This window comes from Echinops telfairi, unplaced genomic scaffold, assembly GCF_000313985.2.
Source record: "Echinops telfairi isolate 266 unplaced genomic scaffold, ASM31398v2 ScPeMD7_53;HRSCAF=182, whole genome shotgun sequence".
In the NCBI taxonomy this organism is placed as follows: domain Eukaryota; kingdom Metazoa; phylum Chordata; class Mammalia; order Afrosoricida; family Tenrecidae; genus Echinops; species Echinops telfairi.
This window is the reverse complement of record NW_022103951.1, coordinates 464195-480752: the sequence shown is the minus strand read 5'-3', so window position 1 is coordinate 480752 and position 16558 is coordinate 464195. Positions and strand designations below refer to the sequence as shown.

General features: G+C 46.4%; 1 pseudogene; it reads right to left on the bottom strand.

Annotated features, from left to right (window-relative positions):
* Positions 1-329: 329 nt before the first annotated feature.
* On the bottom strand, positions 330-1237 carry LOC105979941 (annotated as a pseudogene).
* Between the last annotated feature and the right edge of the window lie 15321 nt (positions 1238-16558).

Genomic DNA, 16558 nt, shown 5'->3' with positions numbered 1-16558 from the left:
TCTTATCACAATCCATATACACATCAATTGTGTAAAGCGCATTTGTACATTCATTGCCCTCAACCTTCTCAAAACATTTTCTCTCCACTTAAATCCCCGGCATTAGGTCCTCATTTTCCCCTCCCTCCTCCTTCTGACTCTCACCACTTAGAAGGTTAACAACCATTTCCAACAACAAATTGAGGCATCTTCCTCAACCGTCAAGTGGAGTGGGAGGATCTGCTGAACCTCCCCTTGACATGGCTCTTGGCATTGACCTTGGCCTTGACATTTGGATTGGCCTCGCCCATCCCATTTAATGCAGCTTCTGCTCTTTCTTGCACTTCTCCCTAGGTTTCTTCATACATGTCTTGGAAGGTAGTAATGTTGATAAACTTAATCTTCTCGAAATATTCCATCACTTTCTTCTTGCAAGCCTTTGTGTGGGCTCTAGCACCCCACAGGAATTCCTAGTATGGAGGATCAGACTTAGGCACCTGCTGGTACTCCAGGTACTTTTCCTGCACCAAATCTTCAGTGAGAAGCTTTCTAGTGTCCCCAAAGATGAAGTGCTGAGGGCTATGAACTCATTCAGGAATTCCCACATCTCCTCCCTGTTGTCGTTCATGTAAAGCATGCCCAGGAGTGGCACGAGGAGCCCAGACTTGGGAAAGCCACATTTTCCAATCAGAATTTCTTCTTTGGAAACCTCCAACTGACTGACGAGAGCATAGGTTTGACTATTAGAGTTGACTGCCTTCAGCTCAAGGCCAAAGACCAGCTCCATATGCTCAGAGGCTCTCCTCAGCACCTCGGAGAATTGCTACTTGTACCGTTTAGTGATGATCTTCATCTCTTTGGCCTTGGTAATGGGCTCTTTCATCTTATACTTTAACAGCAAGAACTGCAACAACAGGCTCACCCTTCTGGTCAAGGGGTCTCTTTGGGACTTCTCAGCAGAAGGTGTGGACTTAGGGGTATTTGGCCTGCCCACATGTTGGCTCTGGGCACCTTTAGCAGCTTTAGCACATAAAACATCTGTAACAGCCTTGGAGGTGGAGGGAACTGCCTCACATGGCTTTGGTGCATAGGAGGAAGCCTGGTGAGAATCCCCAGAAGCAGCAGCAGGTGAGGAGGAGGGTTTTCCCTCCTCTGTGGCAGTGGTCTGGGCCAACTCCACGTTCCTGGTGTCACCTTGGTCCTGGGCCTGGTGGCATTTCTCATGAGACCGGAGTTTGCTCTTCTGACCACGAGGCATGATGACTCCCTTCAACGGCAGCAGGTCAGGACAAAGATGGCGTGGCTCTGCTAAAGAAGGGGAAGTTAGAAGCTGTGAGTGAGCCCCTCATCAAGGAGATGCCTCCCTGACTTTCACAACCAACCTGTTTTCAATGCAGAATTATTTGAAAGCCCTGCTCTGGGAACCCACAGTGCTCTGGTCACATGCTCAAGAACCCGACAAGGATATGTGAGTCATGGTGAGGATGCACACTGCCTGGCCTGAGTGGGGTTTAATGAGATGACAGCAGGCTGGCTGAAGGGACTTCCTGTGCTTAGCTCTGGAGGGGGTAGTCATCTTCACAGTGCACTTTTATGGACATTGGATTAACTGCTGGCAGGGCCTTGGTCCCTCCATTTTGCTACTCTGAAACTGACAGTTCAAAGCTCTGTGAGACTCACAGGCAATATACACGAACACACCTGACCCCAGTAATGACAGGGTGTCTTTCTGGGTGCAACACAGACAGGCCTTTCTGCCCTGGGTTCCTTGGCAGCCTGGATCCCCTATTAGGGTTCTCTCCTGACAGTCCCCTGTGACCAGGTCCCTCTCCTCCTTGACCTCCCATGAAGCGAGTGCACTCTCTCAAGGTCAACATGCCCACATGCCCCAGGGGTTAAAAGGGAGTGGGGCTTTCTGATCTCCACTGATTAGTAGGAAGAGGAGTCACCACCTCACAACTCAATGTCCTCTCCTTGACTACCACCATTACAGACTCAGTCTCTTGCCTCTATTCAATCAAAGCGAAACCAAAATCACTGCCACCTAGCCATCTCTGACTCCAAGTCACATTATGTGTCAGGAGAGAGCTGCCCCTGAGGGTTTCTGAGACTGTAACTCTTACAGGAATAGAAATCTTCATCGTTCTCCCTCGGACCTTGCTTCTCGTGGAGTGCCCTGGTCCATGGGACTTACATCGGGCTACTAAACACAGGTCAGCATTTTGAAATCACCAGCTTCCTGGGGACAAAGAGGGGCCTTTCTTCTCCTGTCAAGAGTGACAGTCTCAGAAACCCTGAAGGGCTGTGGAGTCTCTGAGGCTAATGGACTCAATGGCAGTGAATATGAGAAGGGCGGGAGGGATGATCGTTTCTCTTACAGGAGTCTTACTTTGACCCCTGTTCTAGCCTCAGAGTTTGGAATTCCTCTGTCTGCTGAATTGGGGCTCAAAGAAAGGCCCTCTTCTGCCTGAGCTACCTGGCAGGAGTCTATAGGCATCATTACTTCCAGGTTTGTGCTGGGGCCACAGAGCCAATGGCAATTGCAGGGCTCAGGGCAGCCCTCCCCCTTAAGGGTTAAACACTGCCCCCTTCCTCATGGGGAGTGTCATCTTATCCTTGCACCTTCAAGGTGACCCACATTCACTGCTGCTCCTCACACCCTCACCCCACCAGCCCCTCACACCCACACCCTCACTCCACCAGCCCGCAGACTAAGGGCCACCCCTACATGAGACCTCGGAGTCAGAACTGAGAGTGATGCACAGCCGGTGGAGGGTGCTTTGGGGCCGCGACGGCTGGGGCCCGAACATGGCAGTGGGTGCTGGGCTCCGGCGATTGGGCGTGGAGGCTCCTGAGACCTCCTCAGTTCTGATTTGGGGGCCCCTTCTTTCCTCACTTGGATTCAGACCTGGACTCTAGGTTAGGGCTTGAGATGTTGCTCTCTGTTCTCTTGCGATCACTCAGAGGCAGAGGTGAAGATTTGTGAACTGGTAGAAGGTCCTACCTCCCATGTGGTCCCCCCACTTCTACCTGGGGACTCCCAGCATGGAGGGCAGAGGTGGGGTTTGGCAGTCCCCCTGCTTTGGGAGGTCTATGCAGTGGGCTAAGGGTCCCAGCCTAGTCCCCAGAGAGGGTCTGTTCCTCCTCCCAATCCAGAAGGGGGCTGCTCTGTGACACCAAAATCCGTAGGTCCACGTGATGTTCTGGGTCCAAGTGGACCTTTTGGCTCAGGAGTTTGCGCTATGGCGGGACTTCACGGTTAACATTCGGGTTAATTGTTCCCCTCAAACCACATCCAGGCTCCTTACTGTGACTCCGACGCAGTCTTGCGATTCTACGGTCCGCTGCGAAGAAAGGAAAGAGCAGCAAAATGAGATGGTGAGCCTTCTCAAGCCACCTCCCCCATGGCGGGCCTTTGACGTCACATCCAGCAATTGGGGTTCCGCCCAGGGACGAGGTTGTTGGGGGTTCTCTGAGGGCCGACGTCAGGCAGGTCTTGTGAGTCCTCAGTGTTGTGTCCTGAGTCCTCCTCCCGTGAAATCCCTGGTCCTCCTTGTGCTCAGTCATCGAGGATAGGATATTTGCTTAGAGGACTCGTGCTCCAGGCTTAGTACAAGGACAATATTCATCCTAGCAGGAGGTGTACCATTGGCTGTGGACAGGGGCTGGAGTTATGTAGTTGAAAGCCAGACATGGCTCCAAGAACTGCTGACAAGATCCACGGATACCCCATTCACTCCTTGTCACCCATGTTTCTCTTACTTGGACCAAAATTCTATTTTGGGCATTCCTGTGGACTTCATTGCTTTACTCCCCTTGCTGTTCTGCCACACGCCCTTAACCTTTGCCTCGGACTGGTGGGTCACATCAGTCTCAATTCCCATACTGAGCCTCTAGTGTTGTCCCTCATAGCACTATGGGTCAGTAAGGAAAGTTGTGTCTCCTAGTGGGGCTGGCCCTATGGCCCTGTCTGTGCATTCACTTGCTCTGAGCAGGAATATGGTCCTCGGGATTTTGTTGGCCAGGATGTGTTCCATTCTCTATATTTCCCTGTTTCTTTGCTCCTCTGTGCTCAGATCAGGCATTACCCTCTCCCTGAGCTATAACTAGTGTTGTCATCTAAAGTGAATTATTCTGTGGGGAGGGGATGGAGTGTTCACATAGTTGGGATTGGGGCCCACCCTGCAGACCTCTCTATTGGCTCCCTGCTGCATTCATGTCTTGGAGCAATGGGCAACAGGCATTTTAGATCAAAGCCATTGCCTTCCTGGGACCTCCAAGGCAGCTTTCTGAATGGTTCATACCCAGCCTCCAATGCTTGGGCCTTCTGAGCGTTCTGCGGAATTCCACTGTTCTAGATTCGGTGGCCCTTCAGTTGTGCCTCAGAATCCTCATTTCGAAATCCAGAACTCTGGGGACTCCTGCCTCTATTGACCTGCTTAACAACCTGAGTCAGGTTCTAACCTCCATGAGGCTCTAGAGTGGGGTGTGTGGCAGAGGAGCCTCTCCAGGACTGCTCACAAGGTGGGGCTCCGTTCAACCCCATCAGGTGTGGGGTGGGCTGAAATATATTCATCAGTATTCAGGCTCCTCACTGTGAATCCAATTAAGGCCTGTCAGATCCTGTCCCTCTGCAGACTGAGGGTCTGCAACAATGTATGAAGGCCTTCACCACCTGAGAGGACCTAGAGGTTATGAAAACCAAAGGTCACCAGACAATTTGGATCTGGCTTTGTGAGTCCTACCAGACGTCGTCAAGTGCCTACTGTTCTGAGATGGAAGGTTCCCTTCATTTCTCATGTCAGGGTGCTCACCTTGAAAGCAGACAGATTCTGGAAATCTACCCTTGGCTGACCAGAGACTGATGACCTCATGCTAAGATCACCAGATAGCTGAAATTTGCAAAGGGGCCGAGTCTTTGGACAGGGAAGCCAGGCATCGTGGCATCTGGCATGTCATTCCTGTACTCTCCCCGATGTGACAATGTGTGCCCGGCCCGGCCCTGTGGGCACCCATATTCTAGGGAAGAAATTCGCCTCAGTCCACATTCAGCGTCCACTCCTTGATTCCTAGCAAGCGTGTATGTCTGCTTAGATCATATGTTCCCAAACTTATTTGACCCCCTTTTGAGGGCGAATAGAAAGCAAACATAAACTGAGTGCTCCACCCCGGCAATTAAAAATGTTTGCACAATAGCCCATCAGACAAGATAAAATTGATGTACCTGCTCCTACAGCACACACACTCCTGGATTGACTAGCATCCTGAAGGGGTTCTATCACCCATTTTAGAAGACACTGGCTTAGACTTAAGTTTGGATCTCTGAGAGTGCATGCTAATAAGTGAAAGTTTGCTCAGTCTGGTAGCCCTGCCTATCTAGGTCCTAACCCTGCCTAGGACCATCTAGATCATTAATGGACCATCTAGTTTGCTAGGATCTCTAAATCTTTGGTCCTGCTCTGTCTCCACTCATTCTGGCCCTTATCTTGGCTCCATATCTTTAACTAAAGACGTCTGATGAAATATCACATCCCTTCTCTGTGTTATACCTTGCAGCGAGCGTGCCCTTGTCCTAGAGAAATGTAGCACAACACAGGACAAATGGGCCTTCAGAGGAAACACACATCCTTCTCCTCACCGACCAGATTTAAACTTTTATGCAGCTACGTTCTGAAATATTTATTTCCTATAAGCAGGGGCTCCACAACATCATTTTGCGATCAGATTATCTGACAATCCATATGTAGACAACAATCTTGTCACCAATATTAGCTTTCCCCGTGGCTCTATAATACAAACATTTAGCGGCAAGCTCTGTGGTTCAAACCCAGCAGACACTCCAGAGGAGAAAGATGAGTTTACCTGGTTCCTATAAAGATTTGAAGTCTTTGAAGCCCTAAGGGGGTGTTCTACTCTTTTACAAATTTGTCATGAATCAAAATGATGTAATGGCAAAGGTTTGGGTTTCTAATTTTTTTCCCAATGCGTACTTTGAATTTATTTTCATATTCTTCTAATTTGGCAGACTCCTATATTCACCAAGATACTTTTTTTTTTTTGCCGAAGAGAGGAAAATACATTTAACAGACACAAGCCTGCCTTTGGCTTGAAGGACTGGAAAAGTGTGGTCCAGACAGATTCTGCAAGGGTTCTCATCCAGCAATGTTACTAATGAACCTTGTGAACTTGAGACTTACACAAGTCCTTCTTCTGCAAAGTATGACTGATAAATCCACCTTGTTGGATTATGAAGATATATGTTGGGTAATATGAGGCATTTTGCAACTGGGAGGAAATATTGTGTTTACTGAATGACAGTGAGCATCTGGTTATATTTAACTCAGAAAAAGAAAACTGCTTCATTACAATTTAAAATTTTCTTTATTTCTAATCAAGTAGATTTAAGAGAATATGCAGTGCTTCAATTAAAACACAAATCAACACTTAAATATTTTAATCAAATCCAGGGGTGTGCATCCTTGTGTGTGTGTGTGTGTGTGTGTAACTTTTAATTTTACAAACACGTAAAATTAAAAAGGATACGGCACTCCAAGTACTTCTATAGTTATCATTTTTTTCTCTCGTTTGTGATCTTAACTAACTTAATCTGAGATTATCTCAATGCCATGCTACTTACTTTTAAAACGTAAAAGAAATGTTGAAGTTTTTTTCAAGGCATTGTCGATGGCAATGCTATTATAAAAGTATTATATCTGAAAAACAACAAAAACACGATTCACGAGCTTACAATCAGAAGCAAAATAAAACGAAGATCAAGAGGCACCACTTTTGAGAGAGAACGGACTACTAGTTACTACTACACAACAGAAGATAATACATTTTGTTTCCTCTAAGCTCCTTCAGAATGTACTATTGGAAGCCCTGTCAACTACTGTGAAGAATCTGCTCCCACTTCACTAGATTCTGGTGAAGCTACTGAACTTGGGCCTGAACTCTCAGTGGTGTCAGCAGAACGGACCCTGGTTGCAAATCACGATCGGGCTCTCCTTTTCTCATCTCTCAAAGTGTCTACATAGGGGGCAGGGAAATCTCAGGGACTCACGAGCAAGGCCCAAAACTCCAGAATTTCATCTTGTTGGTTTCTGCACGTCCTTGGACGTCACAGGATTTTATAGCATGGAGGATGACTCTTTCACACCCGCTGGTACTGCAGGTACCTCGCCAGCACAAAATCACACACCAGAAGCTTTCTGGGCTCTCCAAAAATACCTTCCATCCTCCCAGCATAGATTCCCAGCATATTCAGGAACTTCCAGAGGGATTCTTCAGACGCTCGGTTACCATTCACGAAGATCACACCCAAGACAGTCATCAACAGACTCTTAATAGGCAACTGCAGGCCTCCATTCAAGTTGTTTCATTTGGTGACATCCACCATCGCGATGAGCTCATAGGAGTTACATCTGGACTTAGTTTCCCTCAATTCAAGGCCAAAGAACAACTTTATTCCCTCTGCGGCTTCACTCAGGATCTCAGAGAATTGCTTCTGGAACTTCTTGTTAACAACCTTCAGCATATCGGCCTTCATTATGTCTAACAGGAACAGCAGTGACATGCATATCTTTCCCGTCAGATCTTTGTTAGGCTTCTCAGTGGAAGATGGGCCCTGGGCAGGGCTGTGGCTTTTCTCATCTTGGCCCTTGGCATCTACATCAGATCTATTGGACAAAACAGCTGAAGCAGGAGCAGTGGTTTCCTGAAAACACCCTCAAGCAAGGACCTCCAGGGGGTGTCCCCCAAAACAACGGAGGAAGAAGAGGGCCCTTCCTCCTTTCCTCAGTGGACTGAGCACCCTGAGCAGCCTGTCTTTGTTTCTCACGGGCACCATGCTTACATTACCAGGAGCCATGGTGACTCTACTGGGATCCCTGTGGAAGAAGTGGCGGTTATACTAACAAAGACCAAACTGATTCAGACTCACAGTGACCCTGTAAGGGAGTGTAAATGTGCCCTTGTGGGTTTCTGAGACTGTAAATCTTGAAGATAAAGAAAGCCTCCACTTTCTCCTGAGGAGATGCTGGTGGTTTTGAACTGCTCACATTTTGATAAGTAGCCCAACATGTAACTCACTACCCCACCAGACTTAGCACATAACCAATAGTGTCATCATGTCAACTCTTAGCAGGACCTGGGTCCCTCTCGCTTTGCTACTCTGATGTTTTGTTTGTTTGACAGGAAATTGTGTGTCAATAAAGAAAAAAACTTCATTTCAGTTTTACTTTCCCCTCTATTTTTATTATTATTTGTTTTAGCCTCTCAGACCACCATTTAGGCTTGACGGATTAAGAATTGGCAAGGATTTTTTTTATTTTAAGAAACTCACTATATACATTTACACATCCCTGATCAAGAAAATAAATTACCCATGTTATCTTGTTAAAACCCCCATATAGGTGATTCTCTTTCTTTTTCTACCCACCCCCTCCTCCCTCCTTACTCAATATGCTATCCTACCCCACTCCCTATTCTGGACCTTGTGCCTGGCCCTCCCTGGAATCCCGAAAGGAGGGAAGGGGAGCAGCAGACCACTATCCCAGGCAGGGCACAGGGTGTGCTGACAGTACAGGTTGAGGTTCTATGGTGAATGGACCTACAGTGCTCACTCAAGCCTTCACTTTGACTGACAGAGGCGCCAAGTTTCAGCCCTCTCTGACATGTGACCTCTCCCTCTATGCAAAACCCTCATTTCCCTGGGATCGCCAAGGAGGAACTGGAAGAGGTGGGAGATACCTGCCACCGTCATGGTACTTACTCAGACTTCTGGGTTGACCTGAAAATCTGTCTTCCACTGACAGAAGACTAATCTCTTGTAGTAAGACCAAGGCCCCCGACTCTGGAGATTCCTGAGGACAAAGTAAGGTTGCATGTCAGACTAGGACCCACCCAGCATGTCCAGGGGTGCTTGGTGGGGGAGGGGCTGAGACTCCCAGAGTACACGGTGATGGATTCTTCTCAGTCATCTCCTACACTCCATATCACGATAAACAAACTACAATAAAAACCTCGCCATTTGATCAGTTCTGACTCATAGCCACTGTATAGGCAGAGTAAAACTGACTCTTTGGGTTGGTTTCCCAGTCTGTAAATCATTCTGGGAGTAGAAAGCCTCATTTTTCTCTCACACAGCGGCTGGTGTGTTCGAACCGCTGACCATGCAGTCAGCATACTATGCATGTTCCACTATGCCATGAGGGCTCTCTAACCACTAGGAAATTATCTGGAATTTAATACATCAGCCTATGAATATTAGTTCCTCTTTGTGAAGTTGCTAACAAAAACCAAACCTATCCCCATGGAGTCAGTTCTGGTTCTCCGTGAATTCTAGTTTTGAAAGAAACCCCCCCATGGAGTGAATCCCTGTGCACAGAAGCTTACAGGACCGAGTAAATCCACCCCATGAGCTTCCTAGCCTTTCAGTCTTTCCGGGGACCCTCAGCTGCGTCTGTCTCCAGCAGCGTGGTTCCAAGGCGCCTACTCCCCCCGACCCGCTTCCGATTCCAGGTCAGGCCTGAGGTCCTGCAGGAGCAGGAGTCCTCATCCCCTTGGACTTCAGGCGGAAGTGAGGTGGCTTTGGGACACAGTAACTATCTCAGACCTCACACCGCTGACAGAGGAGGCGATGGCGCAGGACTCGATGGGGTGTCTGGTTCTCTGGGTGCAGCCTCGCAGTTTTAACTCGGGGTTCTCACCCGGACAGGCGGACGCTTCTGCACTCTGGCTCCCTCTGCTGGGCGAGGGCCGTGCCTCCCAGACAGGCTCTGGCCACAAGGGGGCAGTGTGACTCCTGGCCATGCCCCCAGGGCTGGCCTTGGAGGTCAACAGGGGAGGGGCGCCTGCGGGCTCCCTCTTTTACTGCTGGGGGCGGGGCTGTGAAGGGGTTCCACAGAAGTCACTGCAGGTTCTCTGATTGACAGGACCTGGACATGGCTCTGTCTCTCAGTTGACTGGGCGAGTTTCAGAAGAAGGTTTCCATTTCCTGGGCATCCCTAATCTGAAGGAAGAGAAAGGCTAGGTCTAGCAGCCCTGTAGGAGGGCTCCCACCCCTAGAGTAGGGGCTCTGGAGTCAGTGGGGGTGGGCGCTCGTGGGGACAGAGCTCTGGGGCGAGGCTCTCAGAGCCCCTCTCTTTCTAGCCAATCCCAATGGCTTCTTATCTTGTTTAAAACTTTCTACTAAAAGGAACTGCATTTGATAACAAGATGAAGAAAGAACGGGAGGCTGAGTAGGGCTCAGGGAGGGAGGGAAGAGGCAGAAAACATTCAGAGTTCCCCACGCAGAACAGGAGCACAATGATAATATCGACCATGCGCTTTCTCCAGCCCCATCCAGGGTCGCCACTCCTCAAACAATGTCCACTGCATGTTTTCCCATAACGAAAACCGCAGAATGCAGCATTTGAACTTTATCTTTAAAGGGGGGAAAGAAAGGTAAAATTCCAAGTTGTACATGTAGAACAGGAATTAAAAGAGGATGGATAGATAGATGATAGATAGATAGATAGATAGATAGATAGATAGATAGATAGATAATTTTCTCCAATGGTAAACTGACCCTCCAATATTAGAATATTGCCAGCCTCTTTTAACCAAAAAGGGAAGGATCATTATTATTTTTTTAGCTTTCACTTGAGGCAGGGGATTCTGCTCCTATTGCCCTGTTTCGAGCCCTGGCTGCAATTCTGGCTTGCGACCTCTCTTCCTCCTCTCTTAAAGCCTCTTCATATCAGGGTGATGAAGCGCTTGGGTAGGTGCCACCGATGGTGGCCAAGAACTCCAAGGCTTTTATCTTGGTGAATTGAGCTTAGGCTCTAGGGCCCCACAGGGATTCATGGCATGGGGGATCGCTATTGGCCACCTGCCGGTACTCCAGGTACTTCACCTGCATGAAATATTGGGTGAGGGCTCACTTGAAATGTCCGTACGTGCAGTGTCTTGTCAGCATATATCCCCATCATATTCAGCACTTCCCAGAATTCTCCTCGGAGGCACAGTTCTCCTTCAGGAAGATCACACTCAGCACCATCATCAGGAAACCAGTTTGGTGCATGCTGTTTTCAGGGAGAATCCTTTCATCCAAACTAAACTCCAGCTTGTTGATAAAGGCAAAGCAGTGTCTCATGGGATCCCCTTCCTTCAGGTCAACACCAAAGGCCAGCTCCAGGAGCACAGAGGCTCTCTTGAGGATCTCAGGGAAGTGATTTTTGTATGCTTTGACAACAGAATCCCCCATGTCTGCCTTCGTAACTGGCTCTCTCATTTGATACTTCTCTATCAGGAGCATCACCCACAAGACAACCTTCTTTGTTAAAGCATCTTTGTTGAGGCTGCTGGCCTGAGGGGAGCGGGATTTCCCTCTCCCTTCATGGGCATTTGTGAATGCAGCAACTGCAGCTCCCTGGAAGGAGAGTGGAGAACCCTCTGTCCCCATGGCAGGCAAATTCTCAGAGGGGGAGTTTGTTGCAGTAGCTTGAGCATCCCCAAGGCTTTGGTCTCCTTTTGGGCCTGGCGTTTTTTCTCCCGGGCTCAGAACTTGCTCTTATGGCCATGAGGCCTGGTGTCTTCTCCAGAGCACAGGCAGTTGCACTGCTGAAGAGCTCACCCTTGAATAAAAGGATAAACTGTGTGTAGACTCTGGAGGGAAATTCTGCCCTAGCTCCAGGAAAAGCTATTTCAGCAGGCTACCTTTAACTTGACAGTACTACTGTAGAAACCCACAAGTAGAGCTGGGCAGGACTCTGGGGCATTTTATATTCTTTTGGGGGTTGGCAGCTCAAAATACTCGGACTCCTGAATGGTCTGGGGACTCATCACTGTCTTGATCTGAGACTGCCTGCTTTAGACAAAAGCCTCCCTTCCCATAACCTCCCTGGATGAAGTCAGGGGGCATTGAGTCTAACTAGCATGTCTCTGATCTCCCTGGGGCTGATCATTGGGGTGGGGCTCTACCTGGCTGCCTCTGTTCTGGGAGGAATTTATTTCCATTCGGTTCTTCCTTCATATACATACCTTGACACCTAGTAGGACCTCAGACTTCTCCATATCTCAAGCCTCCGCTCTTAGAACATAGGGCCTCTCAGCACAGCCGCCAGAACCCCCAGTCAAGGCGTTACTGTGCTCTGATGGGTTGTGGCAATGTGAAGCAGCCTATATTCTGCTCCACAGAATTCACACAGAGGGAGGCATTATTGCCTCCTGCAAACACTCTTAAATTGGATCATCCAGCCATGTTAAGACCCCCATTTGCCCAACAAATGAAGGAAAGGGGGAGCCTGAGCTGAGCACTCATGCCTGGGGGTCTCCCAATGCAGAGTAGGGGCTCTGAGGGTCAGAGTTCTGTGGGAGTGAACCCTGTAGTCCCCTCTATTCAAAATGCGTGGAACTCCCCAGTCCTCCTTCAGCACCTTACCTTGAATCTTGCCGGGACCTCTTCTCTGCAGATCCCAGACCACCTCGTTCAGGTGAGGCACTAAACTGGGAAATGAATTGAGAGGCGCTGGGTGCCTGTGACTCAGAACTGACTACCAGAAGGCACTGTGGTTGGCTTAGGCTTAGACAGTCTTTTGATTGTCCTGGTATTCGCTAATAAATATTGTATCCAACTTTGTTCTTTAGATTAATTGTAAAGGCAAGTACACATAGTTGCATCAATAAAGATCCTGACTATTTTTGTGAGTTCACATATTAGGTGTAAGTTTAGATGTAGCTGTTTTCAATTGTATCTTTTCCCATGAAATGTTCCAAATCCCTGCATGTCGTTGGTGTGGCCCTAGTGATCTGCCACACCAGCTTTCTGAGGTTTCTTCCAGGAGGGGACATGACAAAGTTTGGGGGAAGTGCCATTATCTTTTCATGGCATTGTTGCATGAACTTAAAACACAACGACGCCAGCACAGGTTTATGACATGTAATTCACACACCATACAATGCAATAGATTTATCTTATTAAATGCATTGTGCAATCATCACCCCATTCAATTTTAGTACAGTTTCTTCTTTCATGTACTCATGGCTGTTAGCTTCCCATTCCTCCAACCCATCCCCGACCCCCTCAACCTACTCTGCCCCACCCCCCAGGAAACTACTAACACAATTATTGTCTCCACAAATCTATCATTCTTGGATTTGATATACAGAAAATCATACAACACCAAAACAAAAAAATTAAAGCAGTAACAAAATGAGACAGAAAAACCTCAATGGGAAAAAATTCATAAAATGTGCGTAAAGGCTTCTTGGATACGAAATTACTTTGTCGATAATTAACTTAGATGATCATATGATCTCTTTCTTTTCTTTATTCATACTTTAATATATTTTGATATTATTGTATATGGCTGCTCACTGACTATACCTTCCAAACTCTACTATATTCTATTATCTTGATCTGGATTTTGTTGGGTATGCCTTTAATATTTCACATGTAAGTATGTTTGCTGCAGATTTGATAAACTGTAATTCCCTTCCACTACAAGTTTGGTAGCGTTAACTAAGTACTTTGAACTGGTGTTGCATGTGAAAGGCTTGCCCTTTAGCATACAATTAAAGGCTCTCCTTGATCTGCAGAGGTAGTTGATTCAAATTCACATTTTTGTGATATGCTTTTTGAATTATTTGGGCACAACCTATTTCTTCATTCAATTTCCTGCTATCTCATACCTGCTAAGCATTTATTTAGGATACTTGTCTCTATGTCAGTGAGCTTGGCTTAACTGTTCCTTTATGGGGGAATCATCTCCTTAGCTTTGATAACGGGAGAGCTATCCTGTTCACCTGAGTTAGTCATTTTCCTTCTTTCCATAAGGTGGTAATTATGAATCTGATCTGACTCAATGGGGCACATTCTCAATTTGTTTGGGCATGGTATATTTTAAATGTGACTGAGAGTTGGATGATAAATTAACTTATAATATCCAATTATATTTATTCTTCAATTTCTATTTCTTCATGGACCCATTTAGTCATTAATGTTTGGGGGAAAGTTCTATCATTTCAATTGAGTTTCCAAATTTATAGACATCATACTTATCTATAATTATGCTATCAAAGACATCCTTGAAAATATTCGATAATACTGATGTTGTAGTGAAGTCACACCTACACCTTAATCCTATAAATATATTCCCCAGCTATGAAAGTTTGTAATCCAACCACATTTTGCATTTATCCCTGCCCCCCAATTTTGGGTATCCAATTTCTATTCTGCCCATTTACATCAATCCAATGATCGGAGGAGGCAATCATAATCTTTGATGTGAAGAACCTTCATTCCAGATGGAACCTTGTGAAGTTCACATCCAAGAGTAAAGTTAAATCAGGACAGGCCATCAATAAAGTCAGTAGCAATATGCACCAGAACACAGGCTCACAAAACTTATCTTCATCTGGTCTGTTTCTAGTCAACTAAATGTGGGCTGCCTCACTTAGTCTCACCAGGGTGCTCACTGTTCGCCTTGCCTTTAGACCATGGCCCCATCACAAATTCTCAAAAAGCCTAGCCCCCTTGTGCTTGCTCGTGAACTTCGGACCAGCCAACCTGCTCTCATCTTCTCTTCTAGTTCCTATAGACCAGGTCCATGGATGTCAGCAACCAGACTCAACCGTCTCTTTATTCCTGCATTTCTCTCATCTTCACTCAACAAGTGGCTCCAGTTGGTCACCTGGCAAGCATTTCAGCCTGCCCATGGGGTTCCTTTAACATTCACGCCAAGAGAGGACTTTTCTTCAAGGTTCCGGATATTTTCTAGCTAATGATAAAAAAACAGTAGAGTTGAAACTTCAAAAAGCCATAGTTCCTTTTTCTCCAGTCTGTCAACAACTTTGAATACAAACCTCCTAAGTATTCCAAAGCACTGTGTGGGGAATATCTTTTCAAAGCCTTCTTTACATGTTTGTCTTAACCCCATTTAGGGTTCCAATTTTAATGGATGAAGACAAGTAAGCTTACAAGCTCTCAATTTCCATACTTCCCAATATACATTTCTATCAATCAGCATATCAATAGTAAGCATAATTGATCAGTATAAACAAAGAAGAATCAGATACTAAACTCAATTTATAAAACAGTCAAGTCAATCCTTATCTACCTTAGCTTAATCCTTATATAAACTATTCTATTGATACAAAATGTGGGATTAGATCTCTGAGAATAGTTTCAAGCCAGAGGCAGGCTTTCTGTCAGCCGTTTTCCTTAAACAGCACGGTTTCTGAGAAATTCAAAAGGCTATTTCTACCCCAGAGCTCAAATTATACATTAACAACATTAATTTTCGCCATTTCAAAAAGGAATGATCAAAGACGAAAGCCAAACAAAATAATCAAAACTTTAACTTCCTGTATTCTTTCCAGAAAACAACCTAGTAAACTGCATGGATACATCTGACCTCTGGGTAGCCAAAGGAGAATACCTACCATAGGCAGAAGTCAAATAAACATGCTTTCTCCATCTTTATGATTTTTTTCTCTAGTACCCCACTCCCAAGGTGCCATAGTATTAGACAGGGTTCTCTAGAGAAGCAAAACTGGGACAATTCTGAACATGGAGAGATATATAGATATATACAGCATGAATGAATATAACAGCTAAGTAGTCCACGCAGCAGTACAGAGGGCTCACTTCCATGGAATAGTTAATATCCTGGTAGTCCTTCAACTCACAGGACTACTGGGTCCAACATCAAGAAATTAGACAGCTGAGTCTTCCATAGGGGAACAAAGGCAGTCTGGACACTATCAGCAAACAGCAGGGTGGGTCACCAACAGTCAGCAAGAAGACAAGATCCGATAGTCACATGCTCAAGTGATGTACACACCAGAAGCGTGGCAAAGCAGGTCTTGAAGGACCTCAATCTCTAGCGACAAGATCCACAGGTTGGCAGTCCCACAGGCAGTGTAGCTCATAAGTTGAGGCAGAGAACTAACAGCTGCACACTGGTCCACTTACCACAGAATGAGAGAGATGAGAGAGAGAGAGAGAGAGAGAGAGAGAGAGGTGGGACTTGCCGAGCCTTTTATGAAACTGTGGTCTTAATAATTCCACATGTTCCTATTGGCCACGTTGGCACAATAAACCTACTATCACAATTACTAAAGCAGGTGGGGCTCCTATGGGAGGACCAAAAATACTGAAACAGAATCTATTCGGGTTTACAATAACCCTATAGGACAAGGAAGAACTGCTTGAATGGGTTTCTGAGAATATAAATCTTTATGAGAGGAGAAAGCCAGCAGCTGGTGGCTTAGAACTGACTTTGTGATTAGAAGTCCAATGTGTAACCAACTTTCCACCAGGGATCCTTGGACTGGGAGGAGTGGAGCAATTTTAGAGTGGTGGCTCAAAAGAGAATAGAATTCAGACCCATGAACCAGTCTAGCCCTGTCAATTTCCACACTTATTAGCCTTGAGAATGTTGTAAGTCCTTCGCTGCCAAGTGAGTGTGCTAAGCCCTGTCTTACAAGACTTATAGAATACACCCCTATTTGCAGGATGTAAAGTCCTTGGGCAGGTGGCTGAAAATACTGGGTCTTGAATGGATGGAATTAATTGCTCTGGTCATTTTGACAC